A 19,690-nucleotide genomic window follows, 5' to 3' on the forward strand; every position below is an offset into this window, starting at 1 on the left:
CTTCACACTGACCCATCCAGGGTCCAGTCTGAAAACTAGTACTCCTCTATGGGTTATTCACTTGGTCTCATATAGTCCCAAAGTTTTCAATCTTATATACCCTCAGGCTGATAATTCCCATATATATATATATGGTATATACAACTACCTATGTAGTATCCCAAATTAACATTCTCCCAGTCTGGTTCTCACAGTATTCCCCATTTTAGTTCCTTCCAGGTCTCTAAGACATTTATTTTCTCTTATAAACCACATCTGAAAACAAAACAAAATGAAAGATAAAAACATACATCTAATTTATCAAAAAATCCTGTTGACTCAAGGATCTAACCACTGCTCACCACCTGCACCAGTAACTACCCTAGTCCAAGCTACCATTATCATTATCCCCTCCTAACTCAATCTGCTACTTCTGTCTTTGATCCCCTCCAGTCTATTCTGAATATTGAAGTTTGTATGATCCTACTTAAATCTAAGTCAAATGATGTCACATCTTTGCTCGAGGCTCCCTAATTCACCTAGAGAAATAAAAGCTTCTGATTTTGTAAATAATTAGGCTATCATAAGCAGTCATTCTTATAATTTTCCACTCATCCCTTTTTTCACTGTAATTCAGTCACATAGACCTCCTCTAATATCGTAGGCATACTTTTATCTCAGCATATTTGCACAAGTTTCTCTTTTCATGGAAAATTCTTCCCCTAGATATCCACATGGCATCTTCCTTTACCTCCTTTTTCATTCACTTGTATATCATCTTCCCCTACCATCTGCATAAAATTATAACCCTTAATAATTAATCATTTCCTATACCTGCTTTAGGTTTCTCTTTAGCACTTACTACTGTACATAAAATATATTCTTTTAATTTTGTTTAGTCTACATCTCCTTTAAAGTAAACTTACATGTCACTACTGAATCCTCAAAGCCTGAAAAGAATGTGGGCTCATGCACGTCCCAAAGACATAAATAAGTTGCATGACCAGTGCACATATTCACCTTGTTTTATTGCTATTTATTTTTCAATTTTTAGTTATGGTCTCATGTTAAGTTCCTATGAGCAGGTGACTAAGAAAAAAATTGTACCTGTCATCTAGATGATTCTGTGTGGTATGATATCACCAAACTAAAATGGAAATCTATAGCATTAAAACCTTCTTTAGAGGGCTAATGGGAAAAGAAATCTTTGGAGTGAGTAGAATTTTGGTTGCCTACTTTGTCTATTTTGATCTATACTGATTTATGAATGATGAAGAATGGTTGAATGATGAGGAACGTAGATAAAATAAAATCAGTAGGTTAAATAAAAGACAGAAAAAGGCTACAAGCCCCTGACTCTGGGCTCTTCAGTTCCAGCAGATTCTTTCCACCACACAGGTTTCTCTGACCAAAAATTCATGTGCACCTCTGTGAGGCTCTGGGGAAAAAACTGAGGAGCAGCTTTCAATCATGTTGATTCTTTCCTCATTTTCATGGCTTCTCCTGGTTCTCAGATTAGCAGCAACCTTGAACCCATCTGAGATTCTTTCTAATAACTTTTGTAATCTAGTTGCCCCCAAAGGTTTGACATAGCTTGCTTTAAGTTCTTTATGTTGGACGTATTTCAGAATTAAAATATAAGTATTTATAAATGGAAAAGAAAACCTATAAGAATATTTCAAAAGTGGTACAAAGCATCAAAGCAGATGGGCTCGAGACAAAATAGTTAGGAGAGTTATTTTAGTCTCCTTTATATGTTCTAAATCTATTCATCTCCATAATCTTCAGTAACTTTTACTTTACTGTTCTCTAGTTGACCATACCCTACTATAACGTCTTATCCAGATTGCCCCCAAACTCCTAAATTTCTTCTATAATTTTTTTTTCATCTCTAGGTCAAAATTCTTCTTTCTTTATATTTAACATTTCTTGGTTTGAAGTCTTCATACTTAAATCCTCAAACTATAAAACTATTCCCATTCTGATTTCTTCAAATTTCTGGGAATTATGAAAGAGGATGCTGTTGATTCTAACGGACTATTCTCTCTCAAATTCCATTTCCTAAAATAAGAGACTTCTTTCTTTTTTTTCTTTTTTTAAAATAGGCTCCATGCCCAACATGAAGCTCAATGCAGGGCTCAAACTCATGACTCTGAGATCAGGATCTGAGCTGAGATTAAGAGATGGATGCCCAATAGACAGAGCCACCCATGTACCCCAAGAGACATCTTTTTGTCAGACACCCAAGAGAGGAGAGTAAGATCAGCTTTGGTCAAGGGAAAGCCCAGAAGTGGTTTCAATTTTTGCCCTTCCTTTTTCCCTTCTGCCTCTCTCTTCCAACTCCTGCCTGTCTATCCCATCTTAATTTACTTATCACAAGGAAAAGCTTCTTGCATGTATAAATATTTTATAGTTAGTAATTATGTTACTTATTTTTTCTTTGCATATAACATGATTATTTCCTGCTCTGACATACAGAGCCCCTGATTTTTCATAATCTTAATTCTTTTGTCTATACTGAATGTGGAGGATTTTGAATAAATTATTGTCCAAGAGTATTAAATTTTAAGACAACAAGCATAGGCCTATCATAAAAATTTATATTAACTTACTTATATATTAAAACTTAAAACCATGAGTAAAAGGCAAGCTAATTTTAATTTAAAAATAAAGCAAGTTACAAAGAAAACAAAACCACTAACTCAAAAAGATACATGCACCCCTATGTTTATGGTAGCATTATTTACAATAACCAAGCTATGGAAACAACCTAAATGTCCATCAATAGATGAATGGATAAAGAGTATATCTATATATATCTCAGAATATTACTTAGCCATAAAAAAAGAATGAGATCTTGCCATTTGCAACAACAAGAATAGGCCTCAAAATTAATGCCAAGTGCAATGAATCAGATGGAGAAAAACACAATACTATATCATGTTACTTATTGTGAATCTAAAAATCCCCCTAAAACCCAGAAACAGACCTATAAATATAGAGAACAGATGATAGTTGCTAGGAGGTGGGAGTGATGAGCAAAATGGGTAAGGAGAATGGGAGGTACAGGCTTCCAGTTAGGAAATGAATAAGCAATTGGGATAAAAGCATAGGGAATATGGCCAATGGTATTGTAATAGCTCTGTATGGTTGACAGATGGTGGCTATGCTTGTGGTGAGCACAGCACAACATACAGAGTTGTCAAATCAGCATATTGTATACCTGAAAAGAATGCAACATTGTGTGTCAAGTATACTTCAATTAAAAAACTAAAAATTTCAAAAAATAAGGCAAGTTAAGGAATAAAATCCTACCCCTAAATAGGGCTGAACATTGAAAATTCTTTGTCAAAATATGGAAGTATTTGTATGCCCCAACTGCAATTATGGATTTAAGAAAAACTAACATTTTTACATTTGTATAAAATGTTTGTATTATCCAGAATAAAAACAGGTCAACATTAAATTACATTTCCCCAGCATTTTAATGCTTAAGGGGGATCTTTGGAACTACATTTATTAAGCAGAACTTTACTTTGAAAGTATTTCTAAACTTTCGATTATGTTTTTCAATTTTATAAAAATGACAAATCTCTACAATTGAAATACCACTTTATCTTAAAGTCCTATATAAAAATGCCAAATGACTTGATATTTTGTATGATTGAAGGACACTTAACCTGAGTCTTTGAAATGTTTTGGAAGAAAACTCTAGTGAAGAATTGGTTTGGGGGCACCTGGGTGGCTCAGTGGTTGAGTATCTGCCTTTGGCTCATGTCATGATTCTGGGGTCCTGGGATCGAGTCCCACATCAGGCTCCCCATAGGCAACCTGATTCTCCCTCTGTCTATGTTTTTGCCTCTCTCTGTGTGTCTCTCATGATTAAATAAATAAAATATTTTTTTTAAAAAAAGAAAGAATTGGTCGGCTGTAGATATTTGTATGTTTAGATCTAGTGTACCAAAAGATGGTTGTGAAGAATAACTTAATTTATGATAAAAAGTAGCCATTTCAATGATCTTATTGCCATTATTGGGTGGCATATAGAGCCAAGGGATTATTTCTATTCTTAGTGCTTCCATATGTGATATCTATCTGTATCTTAATAATCAAAATGCTTTGGGTTTGGGTTCATGTTGTTAATATAGGAGACTCCTGAACTTAAACCCAGACACACCGCATCTGCAGCTACATATGAAAAAACTTCCTCTGGGGGGGAAAAACTCTAAAAACTGGCTGAGCAACTTCTACACATTGGGATATAAAAGAAGGTTCACATCAAAGTAGGTAAAAGAGGCTGGGGAAAAATGTCAACATACACTTCATCCCCACCATAACAACTCACATTTGGAAGGGAACTTAAAACCTGGAGCTTCTTTCTTTCTGAGGAACAAAGAGTTTGAACCCCTCATGGGTACCATAACTTTTAGACCTGCACAAGAGAGACAAGACCCTAAAACACTTCACTTTGGAAACTACTCTTAAAGGGCTCACACACAAATTCTCTGCCTTGGGGCTCAGAGCAGAGGAAGGTTATTTGAAAGAAACCTAGACTTTATGTGATGGAGGCTCATTTGCTTATCATAAGGCATCAGCCTAAGGGGCAGCCATTAACATATATCTAGAGGCCTGTTGGTTGATGGGCAATATATTTGCACTCTCATTCTGTCTCCAACCAGTAGGCACTTTTTTCTTCCACCAGTCTGATGGCACCATCTACACATTCTCTTTCTGTCTTATTGTATCCAGGGGCACCACTTTTTTCATTGCTGTTTTTAACCTCTAAGCCTTTTTATTTTCTCCAAGCACTACATGTATGTCTCCTTCTTCCTGTTTCAGCTGGTGGATTCCATATTCACTCTCCCCATGTGCCATACTCCAGAGCACTAGTTTCTTCCAGATGGGAACTTGTACATGCATCCGGTTCCTCAGGATTTTTAGCTGCTACCCAGAGGAGACCCCTTGATTGGCTGGCTTTGGAGGCCACGGACACTTGTGATCCTGAGTCACATGGGACTGGAACAGTTGAAGAGACAGTTCTTGACAGAATTCCAGCATGGGCAATGCACACATAGCAGAGCAAAACATACCTCAGTCTTTCTGTGAAAGAAACCTATTTGCTTGTTGTAGACCTTTGGCCTGAGGGACAAGCTTCAGGTGTGGCACATGTTTAGAGGGTCTATGCAATGACTCCCAGGGAATGCAGACCGATGGATGCCATCTTTGTTGTCTTTCTCTGCCTTGCTATAGCTCCCTGGTAGCTCACAGAAAGAAACTTATATGTTCATCTGGCTCCCTGAATTTTGTGACTGACATTCAGGAGATACCTATTGACCACCTGGCTTTGGTGGCCAGTGGGCTTATACATGAAGTCCAACAGTACTGTATATACCTGCATATGTTAAAAGCGGCTGCCCAAGTGACTTCCAACAGCCCAAATCTAGGTGCTGACTCAGACTTCTCCCTTTGGGACAATGGCATGTCTTGGCATCCTTATCTATTTAGAGCCATAAAATGTAAAATACATTGCTTGTATAATCTCCGAGGTTTGAGAGACAATCAGGATCTAGGGCAGGTTTGAATGAAACTGTTAATTTTCTCCAGGAGGCCTCTCATTCAAGACTAGAAGTCATGGCTGTTTTATCTAATGAATAGAAACTAACACAGAGTCAAGCAAAATGAAGAAATGGAGAAATACATTCCAAATGAAAGAAGATAAAACCACAGGAAAAAATCTTAATGAATTGGAGATAAGTAACTTACCTTATACAGAATTCAAAGTAATGGTTATAAAGGTGCTCACTGAACAGAGTGAGAACTTCAACAAGGACATAGAATATAAGAAAGTACTAAATAGAAACCACAGAACATAAGAATGCAATAATTGAACTTAAAATTACACTGGAGAGGCTCAACAGCAGACAAGATGAAACAGGAGAAAGAATCAGGAACTTGCCAATAGGACAGTGATCTTATCGAAAGAAAGTGGCTAAAAGAAAAATGAAAAAGAGTACAAATAGCTTAAGATACCTATAGGACAACATCACATGACTAATTTTTCATTGTAAGAGTCCTAGAAGGAGGAGAGAGAAAGGGGCAGAAAACTTATATGAAGAAATAACGGCTGAAAGCTTCCCTAACTAGAGGAAGGAAACAAATATCCAGATCCAAGAAACCCACAAAGTTCCAAATGAGGAATGCAAAAAAGATGCACACCTTATAATTAAAATGTTGAAAGTTAAAAACAAGAGAGTTTTAAAAGCAGCAAGAAACAACTTGTTACATACAGTGGAACCCCCAAAGACTGTAGCAGATTTTTCAGCAGAAACTTAGCAAGTCAGAAGAGAGTAGCACAGTATATTCAAAGTGCTGAAAGAAAAGAAAAAAATCAAAAAAAAAAAAAAAAACATCTACCTGGCAATGTTATCATTCAGAATTGAAGAAGAGATAATGGAGTTTTCCAGACAAGCAAAACATAAAAGAGTTCATCACCACTAAATTGGTTTTACAAGAAATATTAAAGACACTTCTCTGAGCAGAAAAGGTGTTAATTAGTTATAGGAAAAGATATGAAAGTATAAATCTTAACTAGCAAAGGTACATATATAGTAAAGGTAGTGGATTAGTCACTTATAAAGCTTGTATAAAGGTTAATAGCCAAAAGTAGTAAAAATAGCTACAACTACAATAACAAGGGATAAACAAGATAAAAACATATAGAATGTGATATCACACACATAAAACGTAGAATGGGGGAAAGTAAAATGTACAGCATCCAAACTGGAAAAAAGAAGTATCATTGTCATTATTTTCAGATATTATTTTGTATATAGAAAATCTCAAATATACAACCACAAGACTGTTGGAAGTAATAAATTCAATATAGTGGCAAGATATGAAATCAGTATACAGAAATCAGTTACATTTCTATACACTAACAATGAAGTTTGAAAAGGAAATAAAGAGAACTATTCCATTAACAATAGCATTGAAACCAATAAGATACCTAAGAATAAATTTAATCAAGGAAGTGAGTGTAAATGAAAACTACAAGATTATGTTGAAAGGAATTGAAGATGACTCAACAAATAGAAAGACATCCAGTTTTTGTAGATCAGAACTAATATATTACAATGTCCATACTATCAAGACATCTATAGATTCAACACAATCCCTATCAAAATTCCAATAGCATTCTTCATGAAAATAAAACAAACAGTCCCAAAATTTATATGGAACCAAAAGAGCTGAAGCAATCCAGAGAAAAAACAAAGCTGGAGGCATCACATTCTGAATTTTCAAACCATATTATAAAGCTATAGTAATTAGAATTGTAGGGCACTGGCATAAAACATAGGCATATAGACCAATGGAACAGTAAAGAGCCTGGAATTAAACCTCTGCACTTACAATCAACTAATATCCAACAAGGAAGCCAAGAACATCTAATGGGAAAGGATAATTATTTCACCAAATGGTGCTGGGAAAACTGGATAAACATGTGCAGAACAGCAAAATTGGATCCCGATTTTACACCAGTCACAGATTAACTCAAAATGGATTAAAAAGAGAAATATAAGACCTGATACCATAAAATTCCAGAAGAAAAAATGAGGAAGCTCCCTGACATTGGTCTGGGTAATGATTTTTGGATATGATACCTAAAGAATAAACAGAGGCAAAAATCAACAGATAGGACTACATCAAAATGCGAAGCTTCTAGGGTGCCTGAGTGGCTCAGTTGGTTAAGTGTCTGACTCTTGATTTTGGCTTATGTCATGATCTCAGGGTTGTGAGATTAAGCCCAATGTAGGGCTCCATGCTGGGTGTAGAGCCTGCTTAAGATTCCCTCTCCCTCTGCCCCACTTCCCCACCCCCCAAAAAAGCTTCTCTACAGCAAAAGAAACAATGAAAAAAGGAGGCAATGAGATAAGGGATTAAAATCCAAATTATATAAAGAACTCATAAAATTCAATAAACCCAATCTAATTAAAATGGGCAAGAGGAACTAAATAGACAATATAAAGAATTCTTGAAAGAAGACATTAAAATAGCCAATAAGTACATAAAACGTGCCCAAAATCATTAATCAGGGACGTGCAAATCAAAACCACAATGTATACCTTCTCATATCACCACACATCTGCTGGAATGGCTATCATGACGAAGACAAGGGATAACAGGTGTTGCTGATAATCTGAAGACAGGGGACTCTTATACACTGTTTGTGGGAATGTAAATTGCTCAGCCAATTGGAAGTTCCTCAAAAAATTAAAAATAGATCATATGATCCAGCAATTTTGGGTATATGCCCAAAGGAAATGAAAACAGAGCATCAAAGAGATGATGCACTTCTGTGTTCACGAGAGCATTATTCATAATGGCTAAGAAATGGAAACAACATAAGTGCCTGTCAGTTGATTATTGGTTAACAAGATGTGACATATACATAATGAAATATTATTCAGTCATGAGAAATAAGAATATAATGCCATTTTTTAAAGATTTTATTTATTTATTCATGAGAGACACAGAGAGAGGCAGAGACAAAGGCAGAGGGAGAAGCAGTCTCCATGCAGGGAGCCTGATGTGGGACTTGATCCCGGGTCTCCAGGATCACGCCCTGGGCTGAAGGTGGCACTGAACCACTGAGCCGCCTGGCCTGCCCCCATAATGCCATTTGTTACAGCATAGATGGAACTTGAGGATTTTATGCTGAAAGACAAATATTGTATGTTATCACTTATAATGTAGAACCCAAAAAAGCCAAACTAAAAAAAAAAAAAAGAGTAAAATGGTGATTACTGGGGGTTGGAAGTTGAGGGGATAGGATACATGGGTAAGAGTAAAGAAGTCCTAGAGTTTTAACGCATCGTATAGTGAATATAAACAACAGTATTGTATTATAATCATCAAACGTGCTAGGAGACTAAATCTTGTTTATTGCAAACACATAAAAGAAATGATAAATATATGATAAGATAGACATGCTACTTATCACCATGATAGTAGTAACTAAATGTACCAAATTGACATACATCTTAAAATCATACATTAGTCAAATATATTAAAAATTCAAAAATAAAAAACACATGTAATAAAGATATTTGGAAGTGCTATATATGAGGAAAAAGAAATTTATTTTTCAAATAAGATAAAATTGAAGCAGAAGATTCCTGTTTCTTTAGAAAATCATTTTTAGGTCAACTGTCACATTTTTGGTCTCATAGAAGAAACTTTCACAGAAGTTTGCAAGTTTAAATTATTAAATATGATTAAAATACAGCAGCTTAAATAATGTATGGAATAGTATGTAGAGTAGCTCCATTCAGTTAAATAGACTGATGATGTGCTTTATTAACTATAGTCCTAAGAGCTAAGAAAAATTGGTTATCTCAACCGCTTCTAATTTTTGTAAAACCTCATGTAGTAAGCACTATTGTTATCTCCGTTTAATAGATGAATAAGACAAAGAGATGTTATTTGTTCACAGAGTCAAATCTGTGCTTCATATCCAGACAATAAAGCTCTCTGAATCACACTTTCAACCAATATACCAACAGGTTCTCAAAGTGAGTTCTGTAGAACCCCAGGGTTCCCAGAGAATTTTCACAGTTTGTAAGGTAAAAATTATTTTCAAAATAATACTGAGGAGATATATATATATAGAGAGAGATAGAGGATGGAGAGATAGAGAGATAGGTAGATAGAGAGATAGAAGATAGATTTATTTATTTTTTTTTTTACTGTGTTGCCTTTGATTGATGGTGCAAAAATAAACAATAGCAACAATAAGGAAACAGGAAAAACTACTGGCATCTTAGCATGAATCAAGGCATTCAAGTAGCATCTAAGTATATTGGTGGTCATTATATTCATCATCATCATGTATTTGCTAAAAACAATTTTTTATAAGCTACTTTAAGATTTTCCTTAAGGACAAACATTATATGGTCTCATTCATTTGGGGAATATAAATAATAGTGAAAGGGAATAGAAGGGAAGGGAGAAGAAATGGGTAGGAAATATCAGAAAGGGAGACAGAACATGAAGACTCCTAACCCTGGGAAACGAACTAGGGGTGGTGGAAGGGGAGGTGGGCGGGGGGTGGGGGTGAATGGGTGACGGGCACTGAGGGGGGCACTTGACGGGATGAGCACTGGGTGTTATTCTGTAAGTTGGCAAATTGAACACCAATAAAAAATAAATTTATTATAAAAAAAAATTTTCCTTAAGGAAACACTAATAATTATGTTTTTAAATCTCTAATCATGAGTGTACATCTTTCTTATTTATCCATATAACTAAATAGAAAATACATACTAAGGGACGCCTGGGTGGCTCAGTGGTTGGGCATCTGCCTCAACTTAGAGCGTGATCCTGGAGTCCCAGGACCGAGTCCCACATGGGGCTCCCTGCATGGAGCCTGCTTCTCCCTCTGCCTGTGTCTCTGCCTCTCTGTGTCTCTCATGAATAAATAAATAAAATTAAAAAAAAAAAAAGAAAATACATGTTAAAAAACTCAATGCTATAATATCATGGTTGTCAATAAACTACTCAAGCAGGGAGCAATTGCTTGAGTTGTGAACTGAAATGGCCACTTTTTCACAAATGCTTTTTTTTTTTTTTTTTTTTTGACAGTCAGGGGTACCTGGGTAGCTCAGTTTGTTAAGCATCGGACTCTTGGTTTCTGCTCAAGTCATGATCTCAGTGGTCATCTGAGCCCCATGTTGGGCTCTGTGCTAAGCAATGAGTGGGCTCCGAGTTTCTCTCTGCCTGCCCCTCCCTCCACTTGCACACTGCTCTCTCAAATAAATAAATATCATAAAACAACGAAAAACAATAGTCATACAAAGTAAGATTATCCAGATATGGGGTATTTTGCAGCCCTTAAAATATGAATGCAGTAAACTTGTTATGTCAAGGAAAACTGATAGTGTCTATTGTCAATAATAAAATTTGAGCTCCAAAGCTCAAGTTTTAAAAGATTGTATCTACCACTAAATTTCACAGCTTCTCCGTATACACAGGTTTCTTTGATGAGATTGGTGATAGTATAAATGAGTGTGATTTTTTATACTTTCTTTTCTTTTCTTTTTTTTTATACTTTCTAATGAAATAAATTCTCTTTGAAGATCTGCATAAGTCAGTGAACCAATATTTTCCAAATGATTAACACGTGATGTTACAAGATCATTCATGATAATCCAGCCATCCAAGGTGTAAAACAGATCAAAGGATTTCATTAATAGCAGAGAAGAAAATATTCATTGATATACTTTTAGATTTCACCTTGCAAATAACATTTACTAAGCCACCATTTGTTGAGTTTTAGTATAATATTAAAAAAGTGGGGGCGGGGGGTGCCTGGGTGGCTCATCCTTTAAGCATCTGCCTTCAGTTCAGAGTCTGATCCCAGGGTCCAGGGTCTAGTCCCACATGGTGCTCCTTGCAGGAACCCTGCTTCTCCCTCTTCCTGTGTCTCTGCCTCTCTCTCTGTTTTTCTCATGAATAAATAAAATCTTTTAAAAAATACATTATTGCCTGAAAAGGCTACTAAAATATTCTTTCATCTGTATGTTTCCATGAGGCCAGATTTTCATCCTGTGTTTCAACTAAAAACCAAAATAGATTGAATACGAAAGCTGATATGATAATCCACTCTCTTCAAATAAGTCATCCAATAACAGATTTGCAAAAATGCTATTGTCACTATTGTTTTTTGTTTTGGAATAATATGGCTGCTTCTCATAAAATATTATTTACATGAAATAGGTTTATTACTGAATATTGAATTAATACAGATATGTTTTTAAATTTTTATCTTAATCTTTTTTTTTAATTTTGGAGGATCTTTTGTATGTGGATTGTTTATTTGGATATATTCTCACCAAATTTTGCACTTTTGAAAACTGCAATAATTGAGAATACCCAACCTTCAAAGGTAATTCATTTTTGAATAGCTCTACAATGAGAAAGGTTTTGGTTATTTTCAACCCAAGTGAACACTCTTAAATCCTTTAATCCTAATACAATTGCTATTCTACTAATGTAGGCTAGCATTGAATTTGATATAGGAGTTGGTACATTATACCAGTGTTGACTATTACTTGAGGCTGATACTTACTGAACTTACCAACAAAATATTCTAATGCCATGTCTCCTTACTTCCTAGATATTGTGCTCAAATTGCCATTTTCTTCTTGTTTAGAACCAAATGCAACAGTTTATATCTACCCCCTTTCAAGTTCATCCTAGCAGACTGATTGCTTTATTACATTAAATTCCTTTAGATTTTAGTTACTTCACTAATGACCACTTCCTGTTATTTGCAAATTTTATAAAATGTACTCAATATTTGTTCACATTATTGGTTAAAAAATGTTTTGAAGAAATCTCTCTATAAACTTTTCTGCGTTACCCACATTTCTTTTCCTACCCACTACGTTATATGAAAAACCTCCATAAATGCCGTGCGAATTCCACATAACTGAAAAGAGACAATTAGATTAATCATAATGACATTTACTAAATGAACCCATTAGTACATCTAATGATTAATGGTTTAATTTTCTAAGCACACAAATTTTGAATATCTATTCTAGAAACTTACCAAAGATCTATATAATCACATCTGCTTATAATTTACAGAAACTAATTTATTCTTTTTATGGAAAACACAAGCTGCATCCCTCCTTTACGATTTTTGCAACAGTATTACAACTCCTTTAGTGGATTTATCTGAAATATCTCTCAGTATCTTCTACAAAATTCATCAGAGTTTTGTTGTCCAATAATGCCCAGGTCAGATTCTTCCTGTCTGGGAGACCTCTCTTCCTAATAAACTGAAGAGCTTTCTCTTAAATTTGGGGGATGCCCAGCAGCGGGGAATGGAAGTGTGCTGGAGTCAAAGACGAGCCCTCAAAGGCCCCTGCTGTCTCCTACAGGCTGAAGAGAAGGAAGGATGGTTAGTTAATTTATTAAACAGCTTCTCCTAGTTACATAACTACCTAATAATAGCCCCCTCCGCCATGGAGGGGCTTGGACATTAAATATTCCAGGTGTAATGCCTAGTGCTAACAAAATTTTCAATAGATTTCCTCCTTTATGGTCATTCAGTGCCCATTTTCTAATTTTTACATTTCTCTATTCTCTGTGTTTTCTTTTATTCTTTCCTGGCTCATGTTCATCTTACCTGTAGACTCATACAATTGGAGATTTTCATAGGTTTGTTTGGTTTGTAGAGGTGTATTGGGCATTGGTTTCGGTAATAAATGCTCTTTTTTTTCTTCCTCAAGAGATTTTGTAATTTCCTTCTTTCTTAAGAGATTATAATCTTGGATTCTTTTGGAACATAGACATAGGTAAAGCAAAAAGTCGCACGTTGTAATATTATTAATGAAATATAGAAAAATATTAGTAGAAAGTGAGAACTTGGTATTATATTAATGGCTTCAGTTATTCCTATTCTTTATCTTTTACCCTCATTGATGACATATGTTGTCTAAAATAAATAATAAGCTAAAAGGACATATTTTTGGGTGCCAAGGGTGAAAAATATTTTTGCATTGTCTATTATACTTGCTTTGTCCTAGGGACTGAATATATGATTTAATATTTACAGTGATGCCTAGAGGAGTATCTTACCCATGTGAGTAATGTGCTTACACATGGTTATACGATTCAGAACTAGACAATTAATTCCCTAAGTGCCTCCATGACCCTCTACATATTTCATGAAGCTGCTGCTAATACATTTGCCTTTGTATTTTGTGTTTGAAGATTGCATAATTATTATTTTAGTAATTTGTAATTTCTATCAGTTCTTAATATCATTAGTTTCCACATTTGTAATACAGAGTAACCAAACCATAAAATAGATTGTTACCCACATTAAATATCAATGTTGTCCATTAAATAACGTCAAAACTCTCAGTTTCTTCGTTTAAATTTTAGTAGCAAGAAAATTTTACTAATTTTCTCCTCAAGAGCATGGGGCTACAGCACGTTCCTTTTCAGTGAGGACACATGACATTTATAGTTTCATGTTCTATATGTTTACTACACTAAATAAAATACACAAAGCAATAAAAAAAGTGAAAATTCATTATGACATTTGACTTGACATAACAATTTAGGTCTGGCTTTTTAGTTTGGATTTTTCTGGTTCACCCAGCTGCAATAATGACTTTATTCATCCTAAAGCGAGTGAGTGCAATGTTATTGCAATCACAAAGGATCACAGGAATCAAAGTATTGATTTTTTTTTTTTTCTTAACATGTAATCAAAACTTCTGCAACATGTAGGTGCTGGCTCAGAGTTTCTAAAGTTGAAAGCTGTAGAATGTGAACTTTTCTTTCCTCAAGGCTATAACTTTATTTTTCCTACCCAATTCTAGGGAGATTACAGAGAAAGAGGGGTAAACAAACCTTAGCATTTTGCAATTGCTCATAGAGCCTGGTTGGTGCCTCATAGAGCTGCTTGTGCAAGCAGCTGTAACAAAAAACTTTGCCTACAGGCAAATGTCCACAGAAACCTTTTTTTTTTTTTTTTCCTAGCTTGCCTAGGAGGAGTGCTCCAGGCTAAACTTATGGCTTTGGTTACTTTTCAAATCTGCATTTTCAACAATTTTATTTGAATACCAAGTCACATTTCAGATTTTTCTGTATTTTAAAAATTTATCACCAACACCTCCCTGATTTCTTGTGTCCCTCACCCTCATATTCAAATTATTAAAAAAAAATCTCTTGGAGCAATATATACTAATAAGGTAGTACTAGGCCCTACATTTCATCAATATTAACGTTTATCTATTGGAAAATTCTCAAAAACAAGGAGAAAAACTAATTTTTTTTTAAGTTTTACAAAGCTGGTATTTGGGACTGACTTAGAAATCAGGTGTATGATGACAAAGTCTCTATGATAGAGCATAAAGCTGTTCTGCATACTCTATAGTAAGAAATGATCTGACATTTTAATAAAGGTAAATTAAATGATAAATTGGAAAACACAATTGTATACAAGGAAGATATAGATAAAATCTACTAGAAAATCCTTAAGACTTTATTGGCCAGTATTTTCTGCACTCCTGATGATGCTGTCTTAGGAGATATGGTAATGTCCCCTATTCACTTCTGTCTCATATTCTGTGGCATCATGAAATTTATGCAATTTCTGTGAATATTTGTACATGTATCCAACAGAAATTTCAATTTATCTACAGACTATTGTCAAAGATATCTGTAAGTTTCTGAAAACATCTTTAAAAAATTCTCTGAATTTATGTTGCTTGAGGATGTTCCTGATTAGGTTGAAATTCTACTGGGATTCTCATTTTTATCATCACCATCCAGTTTTCTTCTCAAGTACTCAGAATTATACAAGCAGAACCTTAAGCCTTAAAATCAAAAGAAAATCAACAATGACAACATATTCATGATACATACACACACTAAATTGGCACTATTTATTTTGCTAATGTTGACACGTTGAAGTGTTACATTTATATATTTTTATTGTCTAATGGAAAATTAATATGTGCATATGATAAATAAAAACAGAAAAGGAAAGGTTATTTCCATACAAGATTCTAAAATACTCTTTGATATGCAAACGCTGGTAATATTATTTTGTGCATTCTAGCATCATTTGACTAGAAATTTGCACAAGTATAATTTTAACAAAAATGAGATGTTACACATTTCCTCTTATGCAGTTTTCTATTTTCAGTAAATAATATATACTTTGGATCTCTATCATCAAATTAGAACTAATTCATTATTTTAGCAGCCACAGAGTGAATATTCATTATATAAATATACTATGATACAATTAATTAGCCTTATATTAATGGATATTGTATTCATTTTTAACATTCTGCTAATAGAAATTATGGCACATGTCTTTGCACAGTTTTGACCCAGTGATGTGCTTTGACTAATAGAATGTAGAAGACATGGTATTTTCCAGCTTTTGTGCCATCATGGGTAGCAAGTTGTCAAGTAAGGAATCCAACTGCCAGAGATGACCATATGGCCTCCCAAACTATGGAATTGTGAATAAATAATATAATGTTTTAAGCTACTGATTTCTATGAAAGCTAGTTACACAGCAATAGGTAACCAAGGAATACTTCGTTAAATTTAAGGCATTCTATTCATCAAAGACACCATTAAGAGAATGAAAAGAAAATAGATAAGTCATCGATTAGAGGGCATTTACGATACATACAACTGAAAAAGAACTTATATTCAGTTTATGTAATGAACCTCTACAAGTTAATAGAAAATCCAAATAGTAAATGGGTGAAAGACTGGAGACACTTTATAAAAGAATATATTAAAATAGATAATAGGGAGACAGAACATGGAAGACTCCTAACTCTGGGAAACGAACTAGGGGTGGTGGAAGGGGAGGGGGTTGGGGGTGGGGTGACTGGGTGGCAGGCACTGAGGGGGGCACTTGACAGGATGAGCACTGGGTGTTATTCTGTATGTTGGCAAATTGAACACCAATAAAAATAAATTTATTATTAAAAAATAAAATAAAATAAAATAGATAATAGTCATATAAAAGTAGCTGAACATCATCAGTAATCAGAAATGCAAATTAAACTGCAAGGAGATAAGAAGAGGTCAGTACTCATCTATTGATGGCTAAAATAGAGTTTGCCAGTACAAATTGTTGACAAGGGTTCCAATAGCAAGTGAAATTTGGATAGTTAGTGAGAGTTTAAACAAGCGCATCTACATGGGAGACACTAGGCAGTCCTTACTAACCCAGGAGTTTCCCTTCTATCTAAATTCTCAAGTGAGATGAGTGCACATGTCCTCCAAAGTCAGATTAAAAAATGTTCATAATAACTTTACAAATAGCTAAAGTTAGAAGTAATGAAAGACAAAATGCTACATTTGCAGTGAATACACAGCAATGAAAAAAGTAAACTATTGATACTTGCAATTACATGGATGATTGTTTTTCTCTTCATAAATGGCATCTTTCCATCTAAAATTTTTATTTTGCTTATGAAGCACTTCCCCAACTAAAAGTGTTTTAAAATGCAGAAATACTTTGTTTTATTGTGCTTCACCTTATTGCACTTCACAAATACTGCATTTTTTACAAATCGAAGGCTTTTGGCAACCTTCCACTGAGAAAATCTAACACTCTTTTTCAATAACATCAGCTCACTTTATGTCTGTCACATTTTGGTAATTCTCACAATATTTCAAATTTTCATTATTACTGTATTTGTTATGGTGATCTGTGATTAGTGATCTTTGATATTAACATTGTAATTGTTTGGGGGCTCCACAAACCCTATTCATATAACCCAGGAAACTAAATTGACATATGTGTGTGTTTTGTCTGGTCCAGCAACCAGCCATTCCTCAGCGCCCTCCATCTCTCTCCCTCTAACCAGGCCTCCTTATTTCCTGAGACACAACAATCCTGAACTTAGGCCAGTTAATAACCCTGCAATGACCTCTAAGAGTTTAAATGAAGAGTCACATGTCTCTCACTTAAAAAAAAAAAAAAAACTAGAAATAATTAAGCTTCGTGAGGAAAGAATATCGAAGGCTAAGATAGGCTGAAAGCAAGGCCTCTTGCACTAACCAGTTAGCCAACCTGTGAACTCAAAGGAAAACTTCTTAAAGGAAATTAAAAGTGCTACTCCAGTTCACACAAATTGTAAGAAAGCAAAAACAGTTTTATTGCTGGTATGAAAAAAGTTTGAGTGGCCTGGAGAGAAAATCAAACCAACCACAATTCTCTCAAGCCAAAGCCTAATCTAGAGCAAGAACTGAAGTATCTTCAATTTTAAGGAAACTAAGAGAGGTGAGGAGGCTGCAGAAGAAAAATTTGAACCTAGCAGGATGGGTTCATGAGATTTGAGGAAAGAAGCTGTCTCATAACGTAAAAGTACAAAGTGAAACATCAAGTTCTCTAGAAGAGCTAAACTCATTAATGGAGGGGGCTGCACTAAACAACAGATTTTCAACATAGATGAAATAGCCTTTTATTGAAAGAAGATGCTATCTACGGCTTTCATAGCTAGAGAGAAGTCAATGGTTGGTTTCAAATTTTCAGAGATAGGCTGATTTTATTAGGGGCTAATATAGTTGAGAGTTGAAGCCAATGCTCATTTACTTTTCGGAGAACCCTAGGAGAATTATGCTACATCTAGTCTGCTTGTGCTCTATAAATGCAACAACAAAACCTGGGTGACAGCAATCTGTTTATAATATGGTTTACTAAATATTTTAAGCCCACTGCTGAGACCTATTTAGAAAAAAAAAGAGATTCCTTTCAGAATATTACTGTTTATTGACAATGTACCTGTTCACTCAAGAGCTCTAATGAAGATGTAATGAGACTAATGGTGTTTTTATTCCCCGTAACACAACATCCATGATGCAGCTCATAGATCAAGAAGTCATCTCAACTCTCAAGTCTTACTAAATACATTTCATAAGGCTCTAAGTGCTATAAATAATGATTTATCTGATGGAACTGGGAAAAGTAAGTAGAAGACTTTCTGGGATGGATTCACCATTCAGCCATTAAGAGCATTCATGCTTCAGGGGAGGTCAAAATATCAACATGAACAGGACTGAGCAAGAAGTTCATTCCAGTCTTCATGTATGTCTTTGAGGGATTCAAGACTTTAATGGAGGAAGTAACCGAAGTTGTTACTTTGGTTGAGAAAATCTTTAACAGATGGGGAGTTGCTTCTTATAGATGAACAAAAGAGTGGCTTCTTGAGATGGAAGCTATTCCTGAAGATGCTGTGAAGATTTTTGAAATGGTAAATAAAAAAAAAAAAAGAAAAGAAATGGTAAACGATTTAGAGTATTACACAAACTTGGGTTATGTGGGTGGCTCAGTCTGTTAAGCATCTGACTCTTGATTTCAGCTCAGGGTGAGATCTCAGGGTCTTGAGTACCTCATCACGTTCTGTGCTAAGCATAAAGCCTGCTTAAGATTCTCTCCTCCCTCTGCTTCTGACCCTCCCTGTGCATCTACATGCTCTCTGTCTCTTTCTCTCTCTCTCTCAAAAAAAAAAAAAAAAAAAAAGAATATTGTACAAACTTAGTCGACAAAGCATTAGCAGGGTTTCAGAGGTTTGACTTCAATTCTGAAAGAAGTTATATTGTGGGTAGGATGTTTTCTAACAATTTCTCTATCTTCTATAAGATGGATAGAGATAGATCTTCTATAAGATCTCTGTCTTATAGAAGATAAATTTTTCATGAACAGAAGAGTCAATGGCAAACTTCATTGTTGTCTTATTTAATTTTTTTCATTGTTGTCTTATTTTAAGAAATTGCCACAGCCACTCCAACTTTTGACCACTCTGATCAGTCAGCAGCCATCAACACTGAGGCAAGACCCACCACCAGCGAAATAATTAGTACTCACTGTCTGCATACTTTAGCAATAAAGCATTTTTAAATTAAGGTATATAACACACACACACCATGACCCTTACCCTAACCCTTTATTTTAGAAAAAAAAAATGTGTATTTATACAATGAAATATTACTCTGCCATAAAAAGAATGCCATCTGGCCATTTACAATGACATGGATGGAGCTAGAGAGTATTATGCTGAGTGAAATAAGTCAGTCGGAGAAAGACAAATGCCATATGATTTCACTCATCTATGGAATTTAAGGATTGTTATTGTAGTGGTCTGGACTGTACCTA

This window comes from Vulpes vulpes, chromosome 4 (assembly GCF_048418805.1).
Source record: "Vulpes vulpes isolate BD-2025 chromosome 4, VulVul3, whole genome shotgun sequence".
In the NCBI taxonomy this organism is placed as follows: domain Eukaryota; kingdom Metazoa; phylum Chordata; class Mammalia; order Carnivora; family Canidae; genus Vulpes; species Vulpes vulpes.